The sequence below is a fragment of the Bufo gargarizans genome, chromosome 3 (assembly GCF_014858855.1).
Source record: "Bufo gargarizans isolate SCDJY-AF-19 chromosome 3, ASM1485885v1, whole genome shotgun sequence".
In the NCBI taxonomy this organism is placed as follows: domain Eukaryota; kingdom Metazoa; phylum Chordata; class Amphibia; order Anura; family Bufonidae; genus Bufo; species Bufo gargarizans.
The window spans coordinates 323,780,846-323,794,031 of NC_058082.1; positions in this window are offsets into that span (position 1 = coordinate 323,780,846).

Genomic DNA, 13,186 nt, shown 5'->3' on the forward strand with positions numbered 1-13,186 from the left:
GGTGAAGGTGTGTGGCTGACTGGATGAGCAGGTGGAAGAAGAGGAGGAGGAAGCCATGAAGGAGGAGGTGGCAACAGGAGGCAAAGAATGTTGCCCTGCGATCCTTGGCGGCGGAAGGACGTGCGCCAAACAGCTCTCCGCCTGGGGCCCAGCTGCCACTACATTTACCCAGTGTGCAGTTAGTGAGATATAGCGTCCCTGGCCGTGCTTACTGGTCCACGTATCTGTGGTTAGGTGGACCTTGCTACAGATGGCGTTGCGCAGTGCACACTTGATTTTATCGGATACTTGGTTGTGCAGGGAAGGCACGGCTCTCTTGGAGAAGTAGTGGCGGCTGGGAACAACATACTGTGGGACAGCAAGCGACATGAGCTGTTTGAAGCTGTCTGTGTCCACCAGCCTAAATGACAGCATTTCATAGGCCAGTAGTTTAGAAATGCTGGCATTCAGGGCCAGGGATCGAGGGTGGCTAGGTGGGAATTTACGCTTTCTCTCAAATGTTTGTGAGATGGAGAGCTGAACGCTGCCGTGTGACATGGTTGAGATGCTTGGTGACGGAGGTGGTGGTGGTGTTGGTGGTACATCCCCTGTTTGCTGGGCGGCAGGTGCCAACGTTCCTCCAGAGGCGGAGGAAGAGGCCGAGGCGGCAGCAGCAGAAGAGGCCGAGGCGGCAGCAGCAGAAGAGGTAGCAGGGGGAGCCTGAGTGACTTCCTTGGTTTTAAGGTGTTTACTCCACTGCAGTTCATGCTTTGCATGCAGGTGCCTGGTCATGCAGGTTGTGCTAAGGTTCAGAACGTTAATGCCTCGCTTCAGGCTCTGATGGCACAGCGTGCAAACCACTCGGGTCTTGTCGTCAGCACATTGTTTGAAGAAGTGCCATGCCAGGGAACTCCTTGAAGCTGCCTTTGGGGTGCTCGGTCCCAGATGGCGGCGGTCATTAGCAGGCGGAGTCTCTTGGCGGCGGCTGTTCTGCTTTTGCCCACTGCTCCCTCTTTTACTACGCTGTTGGCTCGGTCTCACCACTGCCTCTTCCTCCGAACTGTAAAAAAGTCAGTGGCACGACCTTCATTTCATGTGGGGTCTAGGACCGCATCGTCCCTTGCATCGTCTTCCACCCAGTCTTGATCCCTGACCTCCTGTTCAGTCTGCACACTGCAGAAAGACGCAGCAGTTGGCACCTGTGTTTCGTCATCATCAGAGACTTGCTAAGGTGTTATTCCCATGTCCTCATCATCAGGAAACATAAGTGGTTGTGCGTCAGTGCATTCTATGTCTTCCACCGCTGGGGAAGGGCTAGGTGGATGCCCTTGGGAAACCCTGCCAGCAGAGTCTTCAAACAGCATAAGAGACTGCTGCATAACTTGAGGCTCAGACAGTTTCCCTGATATGCATGGGGGTGATGTGACAGACTGATGGGGTTGGTTTTCAGGCGCCATCTGTGCGCTTTCTGCAGAAGACTGGGTGGGAGATAATGTGAACGTGCTGGATCCACTGTCGGCTACCCAATTGACTAATGCCTGTACCTACTCAGGCCTTACCATCCTTAGAACGGCATTGGGCCCCACCATATATCGCTGTAAATTCTGGCGGCTACTGGGACCTGAGGTAGTTGGTACACTAGGACGTGTGGATGTGGCAGAACGGCCACGTCCTCTCCCAGCACCAGAGGGTCCACTCACACCACCACGACCATGTCCACGTCCGCGTCCCTTACTAGATGTTTTCCTCATTGTTATCGTTCACCACAACAACAAAAATATTATTTGGCCCAATGTATTGTATTCAAATTCAGCTGAATATAAATTTGAGGCCTAGTATTTAGGCGCTGGGTGACAGATATAGGTTTACTGACAGAATTAGACTTGGAAATGCACAGTAGCGTGTGTGTGAAGTTATTCAGAATGACCCTATGTGCACCTTGAATATTATATACCCTTTTAGGGATAGATTTCAAATAGCTCTGATACAGCAGAAACCACTAAATTTTGAAATTGCTACATTGGGAATTGTATTTCAACCCAGAACAAAAAATGTGCTTGAACGGACACTAAATAACTTGCCCAGCTACAGCAGTAACGACAGATTTAGCTGGATATAAATTTGAGGCCTAGTATTTAGGCGCTGGGTGACAGGTATGGGTTTACTGACAGAATTAGACTTGGAAATGCACAGTAGTGGGTGTGTGAAGTTATTCTGAATGACCCTATGTGCACCTTTAATATGATATACCCTTTTAGGGATAGATTTCAAATAGCTCTGATACAGCAGAAACCACTAAATTATGAAATTGCTGAATTGGGAATTGTATTTCAACCCAGAACAAAAAATGTGCTTGAACAGACACTAAATAACTTGCCCAGCTACAGCAGTATAGACAGATTTAGCTGGATATAAATTTGAGGCCTAGTATTTAGGCGCTGGGTGACAGGTATAGATTTACTGACAAAATTAGACTTGGAAATGCACAGTAGCGTGTGTGTGAAGTTATTCTGAATGACCCTATGTGCACCTTGAATATTATATACCCTTTTAGGGATAGATTTCAAATAGCTCTGATACAGCAGAAACCACTAAATTATGAAATTGCTAAATTGGGAATTGTATTTCAACCCAGAACAAAAACTGTGCTTGGAGGGACATTAAATAACTTGCCCAGCCACAGCAATTTAGCAGGATATAAATTTGAGGCCTAGTATTTAGGCGCTGGGTGACAGGTATAGGTTTACTGACAGAATTAGACTTGGAAATGCACAGTAGCGTGTGTGTGAAGTTATTCTGAATGACCCTATGTGCACCTTCAATATGATATACCCTTTTAGGGATAGATTTCAAATAGCTCTGATACAGCAGAAACCACTAAATTATGAAATTGCTGAATTGGGAATTGTATTTCAACCCAGAACAAAAAATGTGCTTGAACGGACACTAAATAACTTGCCTACCTACAGCAGTAACGACAGATTTAGCTGGATATAAATTTGAGGCCTAGTATTTAGGCACTGGGTGACAGGTATAGATTTACTGACAGAATTAGACTTGGAAATGCACAGTAGCGTGTGTGTGAAGTTATTCTGAATGACCCTATGTGCACCTTGAATATTATATACCCTTTTAGGGATGTATTTAAAGTAGGCCTGATACAGCAGAAACCACTAAATTAGGAAATTGCTAAATTTGGAATTGTATTTCAACCCAGAACAAAAAATGTGCTTTGACGGACACTAAATAACTTGCCCAGCCACAACAGTACAGCAGTAACGACAGATTTAGCAGGATATAAATTTGAGGCCTAGTATTTAGGCGCTGGGTGACAGGTATAGATTTACTGACAGAATTAGACTTGGAAATGCACAGTAGCGTGTGTGTGAAGTTATTCTGAATGACCCTATGTGCACCTTGAATCTGATATACCCTTTTAGGGATAGATTTCAAATAGCTCTGATACAGCAGAAACCACTAAATCAGGAAATTGCTAAATTGGGAATTGTATTTCAACCCAGAACAAAAAATGTGCTTTGACGGACACTAAATAACTTGCCCAGCCACACCAGTAACGACAGATTTAGCTGGATATAAACTTGAGGCCTAGTATTTAGGCGCTGGGTGACAGGTATACGTTTTCTGACAGAATTAGACTGGGATATGGCCAAAAAATAACCACACTATTGATGGTTAAATGCACTTGGTGTGACAGCTTGACCAACCACACTACTGAGGGTTAAATGCACTTGGTGACAGGCGCAGCTTGCCCCTGATGTAGTATATGGCCAAAAAATAAACAGACTATTGCTGGTTAAATGCACTTGGTGTCACAGCTTGACCAACCACACTACTGAGGGTTAAATGCACTTGGTGACGGGCGCAGCTTGCCCCTGATGTAGTATATGGCCAAAAAATGAACAGACTATTGCTGGTTAAATGCACTTGGTGTGACAGCCTCACCCTGATGTAGGCTTTAGCCAAAAAACAACCACACCATTGAGGGTTAAATGCACTTGGTGACGGGCGCAGCTTGCCCCTGATGTAGTATATGGCCAAAAAATAAACAGACTATTGCTGGTTAAATGCACTTGGTGTGACAGCTTCACCCTGATGTAGGCTTTAGCCAATAAACAACCACACCATTGAGGGTTAAATGCACTTGGTGGCAGCTTGTGCTGGCACACCACAAGACACAAAATGGCCGCCGATCACCCCAGAAAAAAGTGACTGACAAACGGTCTGGGCAGCCTAAAAACAGTGAGCAATTGAATTTCAGCAGCTCAATGATGCACAGCTGCAGATCGATCGATTAATCAAGTCCTTTGGAGGAGTTAATCTGCCTAATCTCTCCCTACTGTCGCAGCCGCAACCTCTCCCTACGCTAAACAGAGCAGAGTGACGGGCGGCGCTATGTGACTCCAGCTTAAATAGAGGCTGGGTCACATGGTGCTCTGGCCAATCACAGCCATGCCAATAGTAGGCATGGCTGTGATGGCCTCTTGGGGCAAGTAGTATGACGCTTGTTGATTGGCTGCTTTGCAGCCTTTCAAAAAGCGCCAAGAAAGCGACGAACACGAACCCGGACTTTTACGAAAATGTCCGGGTTCGGGTCCGTGTCACGGACACCCCAAAATTCGGTACGAACCCGAACTATACAGTTCGGGTTCGCTCATCCCTAGTCACCACGCATGGGATTTTGCACGGGATCTTTAATTAAAGATAGCTTTGTGCTCAAATAGATGAGGTAAGTATGATTATTTTATATTTTTTTACTGCCAGAGAAAATCGATTTGTTACCATGAAGAATGAGGAAATTCGGCTTTGCAGCAAATTAAATTTTCCCAGAAATTCTGATCGAATTCCACTTCATGGACTTCGATTCGCTGAACACTAGTGATGAGCGGAAGGGGCAATATTCAAATTCGCAATATTTCGCAAATATTTGGTAGCATATTTGTCATATATTCGAGATTATTTTCTTGATTGCGAAAAGTCAGCAATGTAATATATGCTTAATGTGCTCGAAATACAGGTGTGGGTCACTATAGCTATATTTTTCAAGCTGCTAGAAGTTTCCTGAGACTAGAGAAAATGGTTGGCACGGCAGAACATTACAATAGCTTTATATGTAGATAGAGTGCTCCAATATGTTCTCGATTGCAAAATCAGCACTAATGATGTGAATATTTTGGCGCAATACGTGCAACTTCACATTTTAACAGGTCTGACTACTTATTAGTGATTGGTGCACTAAGTATTATTGTGAACTTGTGACATCACAGCACTATGTACAGTTGCAAGAAAAAGTATGTGAACTAGGGCTGCAGCTAACGATTATTTGAATAATCGATTAGTTGCCGATTAATTTCTACGATTAATCGATTAATCGGGAAAAACGACAAAATTACAAAACAGAGAGGTTTATATGATCTTACTTGAAAAATTATGTTCAAAGGCCATATTAAAACAAATTGTGGACGACACTATTATGGGGGATCTGTGGACACTATTATGGGGGATCTGTGGACACTATTATGGGGGATCTGTGGACGACACTATTATGGGGGATCTGTGGACGACACTTATGGGGGATCTGTGGACGACACTTATGGGGGATCTGTGGACGACACTATTATGGGGGATCTGTGGACGACACTAATATGGGGGATCTGTGGACGACACTATTATGGGGGATCTGTGGACGACACTATTATGGGGGATCTGTGGACGGCGCAGTTATGGAGAGGGGGATCTGTGGACGGTGTAGTTATGGAGAGGGGGATCTGTGGACGGCGTAGTTATGGAGAGGGGGATCTGTGGACGGCGTAGTTATGGAGAGGGGGATCTGTGGACGGCGTAGTTATGGAGAGGGGGATCTGTGGGTGGCGCAGTTATGGAGAGGGGGATCTGTGGGTGGCGCAGTTATGGAGAGGGGGATCTGTGGGTGGCGCTGCTATGGAGAGGGGGATCTGTGGGTGGCGCTGCTATGGAGAGGGGGATCTGTGGGTGGCGCAGTTATGGAGAGGGGGATCTGTGGGTGGCACAGTTATGGAGAGGGGGATCTGTGGGCGGCGCAGTTATGGAGAGGGGGATCTGTGGATGGCGCTGTTATGGAGAGGGGGATCTGTGGGTGGCGCAGTTATGGAGAGGGGGATCTGTGGGTGGCGCAGTTATGGAGAGGGGGATCTGTGGGTGGCGCTGTTATGGAGAGGGGGATATGTGCACTGTTATGGGCATAACAGTGCACAGATCCCCCTTCCCATAGCAGTGCCATACACAGACCCCCCCTCCTCCCCATAGCAGTGCTATACACAGACCCCCCTCCCCATAGCAGTGCCATAGACAGATCCTCCCCCCTCCCCATAGCAGTGCTATACACAGACCTCCCTCCCCATAGCAGTGCCATAGACAGATCCTCCCCCCTCCCCATAACAGCCCCGGCCCGATGCTTATAAGTCGGACTAATCACTGCATCTTTATTTAACCTTTTTACAATGACGCTCCTGTAACAGCCAGGCAGAGCGGACGGCGGCGTAACGTCACTCAATCACGTGACGCACCTGCTCCGCCCACTTCATGAATGAAGGAGGCGGAGCAGGCGTGTCACGTGAGTGAGTGACGTTACGCCGCCGTCCGCTCTGCCTGTTACAGGAGCGTCATTGTAAAAAGGTAAAATAAAGATGCAGCGCCCGCCCGCCCGCATAGCAACAAATCGGCGATTATTCGATAACTGGATTCGTCGACAACGAATCCAGTTATCGAATATAATCGATTACATCGATTAATCGTTGCAGCCCTAATGTGAACCCTTTGGAATGATATGGATTTCTGCACAAATTGGTCATAAAATGTGATCTGATCTTCATCTAAGTCGCAACAATAAACAATCACAGTCTGCTTAAACTAATAACACGCAAAGAATTACATGTTACCATGTTTTTATTGAACACACCATGTAAACATTCACAGTGCAGGTGGAAAAAGTATGTGAACCCTTGGATTTAATAACTGGTTGAACCTCCTTTGGCAGCAATAACTTCAACCAAACGTTTCCTGTAGTTGCAGATCAGATGTGCAGGAGTAATTCTTGACCATTCCTCTTTACAGAACTGTTTCAGTTCAGCAATATTCTTGGGATGTCTGGTGGGAATCGCTTTCTTGAGGTCATGCCACAGCATCTCAATCGGGTTGAGGTCAGGACTCTAACTGGGCCACTCCAGAAGGCATATTTTCTTCTGTTTAAGCCATTCTGTTGTTGAATTACTTCTATGTTTTGGGTCGTTGTCCTGTTGCAACACCCATCTTCTGTTGCGCTTCAGCTGGTGGACAGATGGCCTTAAGTTCTCCTGCAAAATGTCTTGATAAACTTGGGAATTCATTTTTCCTTCGATGATAGCAATCCGTCCAGGCCCTGACGCAGCAAAACAGCCTCAAACCATGATGCCCCCACCATCATACTTCACAGCTGGGATGAGGCTTTGATGTTGGTGTGCTGTGCCTCTTTTTCTCCACACATAGTGTTGTGTGTTTCTTCCAAACAACTCAACTTTGGTTTCATCTGTCCACAGAATATTTTGCCAGTGCTGCTGTGGAACATCCAGGTGCTCTTGTGCAAACTGTAAACGTGCAGCAATGTTTCTTTTGGACAACAGTGGCTTCCTCTGTGGTATCCTCCCATGAAATCCATTCTTGTTTAGTGTTTTACGTATCGTAGATTTGCTAACAGGGATGTTAGCATATGCCAGAGACTTTTGTAAGTGTTTAGCTGACACTCTAGGATTCTTCTTCACCTCATTGAGCAGTCTGCACTGTGCTCTTGCAGTCATCTTTACAGGACGGCCACTCCTAGGGAGAGTAGCAGCAGTGCTGAACTTTCTCCATTTATAGACAATTTGTCTTACCGTGGACTGATGAACAGCAAGGCTTTTGGAGATATTTTTATAACCCTTTCCAGCTTTATGCAAGTCAACAATTCTTAATCGTAGGTCTTTTGTGCGAGGCATCATTCACATCAGGCAATGCTTCTTGTGAAAAGCAAACCCAGAACTGGTGTGTGTTTTTTATAGGGCAGGGCAGCTGTAACCAACACCTCCAATCTCATTGATTGGACTCCAGTTGGCTGACACCTCACTCTAATTAGCTCTTGGAGATGTCATTAGTCTAGGGGTTCACATACTTTTTCCACCTGCACTGTGAATGTTTACATGGTGTGTTAAATAAAAACATGGTAACATTTAATTCTTTGTGTGTTATTAGTTTAAGCAGACTGTGATTGTCTATTGTTGTGACTTAGATGAAGATCAGATCACATTTTATGACCAATTTGTGCAGAAATCCATATCATTCCAAAGAGTTCACATACTTTTTCTTGCAACTGTATGTATGTACTGTATGTAGCATACATACATAGGTTCTGCTGTCCATACATGCTACATACATAGTGCTGTATGTAGCATGTATGTATGTATGGACAGCAGAACCTATCAGCTACACTATATCACTATCTAACGTATACTATCTCCCACTAACTATCTGTATTATATATATGAGCTAACTAACTAACTAACTAATGTAATGACACCGGAAAGCAGAGAGCACAGAAATAACACTGCTGTCTCTCAGATCTGCAAAATACTGCATACAAGGGCTGCTGGGTAGGTTCTTATATAGTAAGGGGTAGGCAACTTTCCTATTGGTTGCGAGGGATTTTGCTCAGCTCAGACAAAGACATTGCAGCCTTCTCTTTGGCCCACAAGCAAGAAGGGGGGTTACTGATGAAAAAAAAAATCTAAAATATTCGAAATTAGGAATATATATCACTATATTCTAAATAGTCGCAAATTCTCGAAGTGCTGATATTCGCAAAAAATATTTGCGATTCGAATATTCATGATCAACACTACAGAACAGAAAAATAGCATATAGACATGAATACTACAATAATACACAGCCTGTGGCAGCAAATTACCTGTGAGTGTTAATGGAAATTTGAGCATCAGGCCTCAATCTTCTGTTTCCGCTTATTCTATAGCCACACGGTTGGAGTTAAATTTTTTGAGGGATTGTCCAATTTAATAAAACCAGTATATATACACATAATTACTAGTGTTGATCGAGCACCATAGTGCTTGGTTGCTCGGGCCGAACACATAGGGATGCTCCGGTGCTCTACCAAGCACCCGAGTATAATGGAAGTCAATAGGAGAACCCGAGCATTAAACAGGCCCCTTCTGCTCTGAAGAGGGGAGAGTGCCTGGTTCATAGCAAAAGGTCAGAAATTGATGGAAACACCACCGAAATGGTTTGGGAACAGCATGGGGAGGATGTATGGATGTATCTTGGACTGCCAGGTCACTGCTGAGAATAATGTTGTCCGAGTAGTATGCCACTTTTACAGACTGACACTAATACGCACAAAACAAAGATAAAATCAATTTTAGAGGAAAGATTGTTAGGAAACATTCTTGTCTGTATATTTACTTGTACAGTATATAAAGTGCAAGCGCTGCCAAAAATTACAAGGAAGAGGCACTCCGATACAACCTGTATATCACATAAAGGAGGGTCTCATTCACATTGTGGTACAATTGTTCAGGCAGTGGGACTCCTACACTCATAAAGCCTATGCACTAAGTGAAAGGGCTGCCACAAATTACAAGGAACCGGCACTACAATACACACTTTGTTACACATAAAGAGGGAATCATACACAGCCTTGAAAAATTATGATTGATGACCTACTGGTGACCCTCAAAAACATTTGGAGCAAGGGCCTGCTGATATGACTATCTAAAACATTATGTGCAATGGCCTGCTGCTGCTTTAGTGACCATAGATAACCTGGGCCTGATCACACGTCCCCGTGATGGCAACAATCCAATCGAATGTCTGCCCTAGCAACCACAGGTAACGGGGAATCAGGGTTTGATTCCAGAGAGGGAGCCTGAGAAACAGATACGGCTACCACTTCCAAGCAAAGCAGCATGCAAGGAAATTACCTATTAGGTATAATTAGGTGAGGGCCTACAGGTGAGCTGACCCTGTAAAAGATTGTAGGCGAGGGCCTGCTGGTGAGCTGACCCTATAAAAAATTATATGCGAGGGCCTGCTGCTGAGTTGACCGTCTAAAACCATATGGTTGAGGGCCTGCTGGTGAGCTGACCATTGAAAAATTTATAGTGTTCAAAGCAGGCCGGGTCACCTGAATACTTCAGCTAGGAATAATGGAATAGGTTTTTGTTTTTATTGGTTTTTGGAAACTGGGGCCATGATTAAGAGGAACAGCCGGGGACATCCGTATTGCGCTGCTAGAGGTGAAATTCTTGGACCGGTGCAAGACGAATCAAAGTGAAAGCATTTGCTAAGAATGTTTTAATTAATCAAAAATGAAAGTCAGAGGTTCGAAGACGATCAGATACCGTTGTAATTCCGACCATAAACAATGACGACCGGCTGCGTTATTCCCATGACCCACCGAGTAGCTTCCGGGAAACCAAAGTCTTTGGGTTCTGGGGGAGGAGTATGGTTGAAAACTTAAAGGGGTTGTCTGGGATTGAGGACTTTGTTCCATTAGTACAAGACTCTGGTGGAGTAGAGAAGTCATGGTCAATCCGGGCCTTGTTAATTTTTATAAGAGTCAACCAGCATTTTCAGTTGATAGGCGGATACGCTTTTCTGTTATAATGCCACCAGCAGCACTAAATACCTGCTCAGACAAAACGCTGGTGGCAGGGCAGGCCAGAACCTCCAAGGCATAGAGCACCAGTTCGTGCCACGTGTCCTGCTTGGACACCCAGTAGTTGTAAGGCACTGAGGAATCATTGAGGATGCTGACACGGTCTGCTATGTACTCCTTCACCATCTTTCAAAAGTTTTTCCTCCTTGTGACACTAGGCCCCGCATCAGGGTGAGGGTGCTTGCGGGGTGTCATAAAACTGTCCCAGGCTTTGGAGAGTGCTTCCCTGACTCTGTTAGAACTGCTGTGTGTTCCCCTTGTCTCCCCTCCTCGGTTGGCCAAGGAAGTATGGACTCTGCCACCAGCATTGTCAGATGGACATTTTTGGAACAATTTTTCAACAAGGATCTTCTGATTGCACCATTTTGCTTGTCCTCTCCACGAGAGGAATGAGAGATGAGAAGTTCTCTTTGTAGTGGGGATTGAGAAGGGTGAACAACCAGTAATCTGTATTGTTACGGCCATTATCAGACACAACCATGCCTGGTTGTAGGTTGAGTGGCGAGAGCCACAGCTCAGTCTGGACTCTTATCCCCTGCCACAGCTCTGTGGCGGTGTGCTGTTTGTCCCCTAAGCATATCAGCTTCAGTGTGGCCTGTTGCCGCTTCCCCACTGCAGTGCTACACAGCTTCCAGCTACCGACTGATGACTGAATGGTGCTGCACGCGGATAAATCGAAGGGGGAAGTGAAGTAGGAGAAGTGGAGTTGGAGCCACTAACGTAGGTACTGGCGGAAACCCCGGTTGACGTAGGGCCCGCAATCCTTAGTGTCGGTAGCACCTGTGCCATCCCAGGTTAGGATCTTCCCAGTAACTGCGCTGGTCAGGGCACGTGTGATGTTACGGGACACATGTTGGTGTAAGGCGGACATGGCACACCTTGAAAAATAGTGGCGGCTGGGGACTGCGTAACGTGGGACTGCCGCCGACATGAGGCTGTGGAAGGCCTCAGTGTCCACAAGCCTAAATGGCAACATTTCCAGGGCCAGTAATTTGGAAAGCTGCGCATTTAGTGCTATGGCTTGTGGGTGGGTGGCTGGGTATTTGTGCTTGCGTTCAAATGCCTGGGGTAAGGACATTTGTACGTTGTGCTGGGATACGGAAGTGGATGTGGTCGCTGATGGTGCTTGCGAAGGTCCAGGTGCAGGGCGGGAGGCATCCGGGCCTGCGCCTTCGACAGGGGATTGACCAGCACGTAACCCCGGGTAAGAGAAGGCAGTGGTGGGACCCGCAGACACAAATATTCGCTATATTGCTATAACTTTGTTTTTTCGAATATTCGTAATATTCTAAAACAAGAATATATAGCAATATAGCGAATAATAAAAACTAAAAAAAAACTAATATAGAGCAATTTAGCTAATATAGTGCTATAGTCTTCTTTGTCTAATAGTTGCAATTTTTTTCTCATCTGAAGTTCAGATTGGAAAAAAATTACAACTATAAAAAAAAATATTATAGCACTATATTAGCTACATTTCTCTATATTGTTTTTTTTCCCGAATATTCACTATATTGCTATAACTTCTTTTTTCAGATATTCGTAATTTTCTAAAACAAGAATATATAGCAATATAGCGAATATTCAAAAAAAACAAACTAATATAGAGCAATTTAGCTAATATAGTGCCATTTTTTTTTATAGTTGTAATTTTTCTCAAATCTGAACTTCAGATGAGAAAAAAATTTACAACTATTAGACAAAGAAGATCATAACACTATATAGGCTAAATTGCTCTATATTCGTTTTTTTTTCAAATATTCGCTATATTGCTATATATTCTTGTTTTAGAATATTACGAATATTTGGAAAAACGAAGTTATAGCAATAAAGCGAATATTCGGAAAAATAACGAATATAGAGCAATTTAGCTAATAGTGCTATGATCTTCTTTGTCTAATAGTTGTAAGTTAAAAATTCGCAATAAAAATTCCATTACGAAAATTCGCAAACACTACGCCTAAAGTCAAATATACTGCAGCCTTCTCATTGGCCCACAAGCTAGAAGCAGGGAGGGATCATGTGTGGTGATAAAAAAAAAAAAAAAGTAAGAATATTCAAAATTAAGAATACATATCACTATATTCAAAATATTCGCAAATTTTCAAAGTACCTATATTCGCGATAAAAATTTGAATATTCGTGATCAACACTATCTCGAGGTGGCAGCAGCATCAGGAGGAGGCCACAGAACCTGTGTGAAGTTGGCACCCCATGTTCTTAAATTTCAAAAATAAATACACCATTCGTTTGTGCTGTGTTTGTGCTAGTTTGTGCTGCAAAAATGAACGTTTGTGCCGGTTCGGTTCCTGAGATATTGCGCGTTAGATTTTTATGAAGCCCCGCCCATTTTCCACCCCATGTTCTTACATTTCTAAAATAAATACACCATTCGTTTGTGCTGCGTTTGTGCTGGTTTGTGCTGCAAAAATGAACGTTTGCGCCGCTTTGGTTTCCAAGATATTGCAC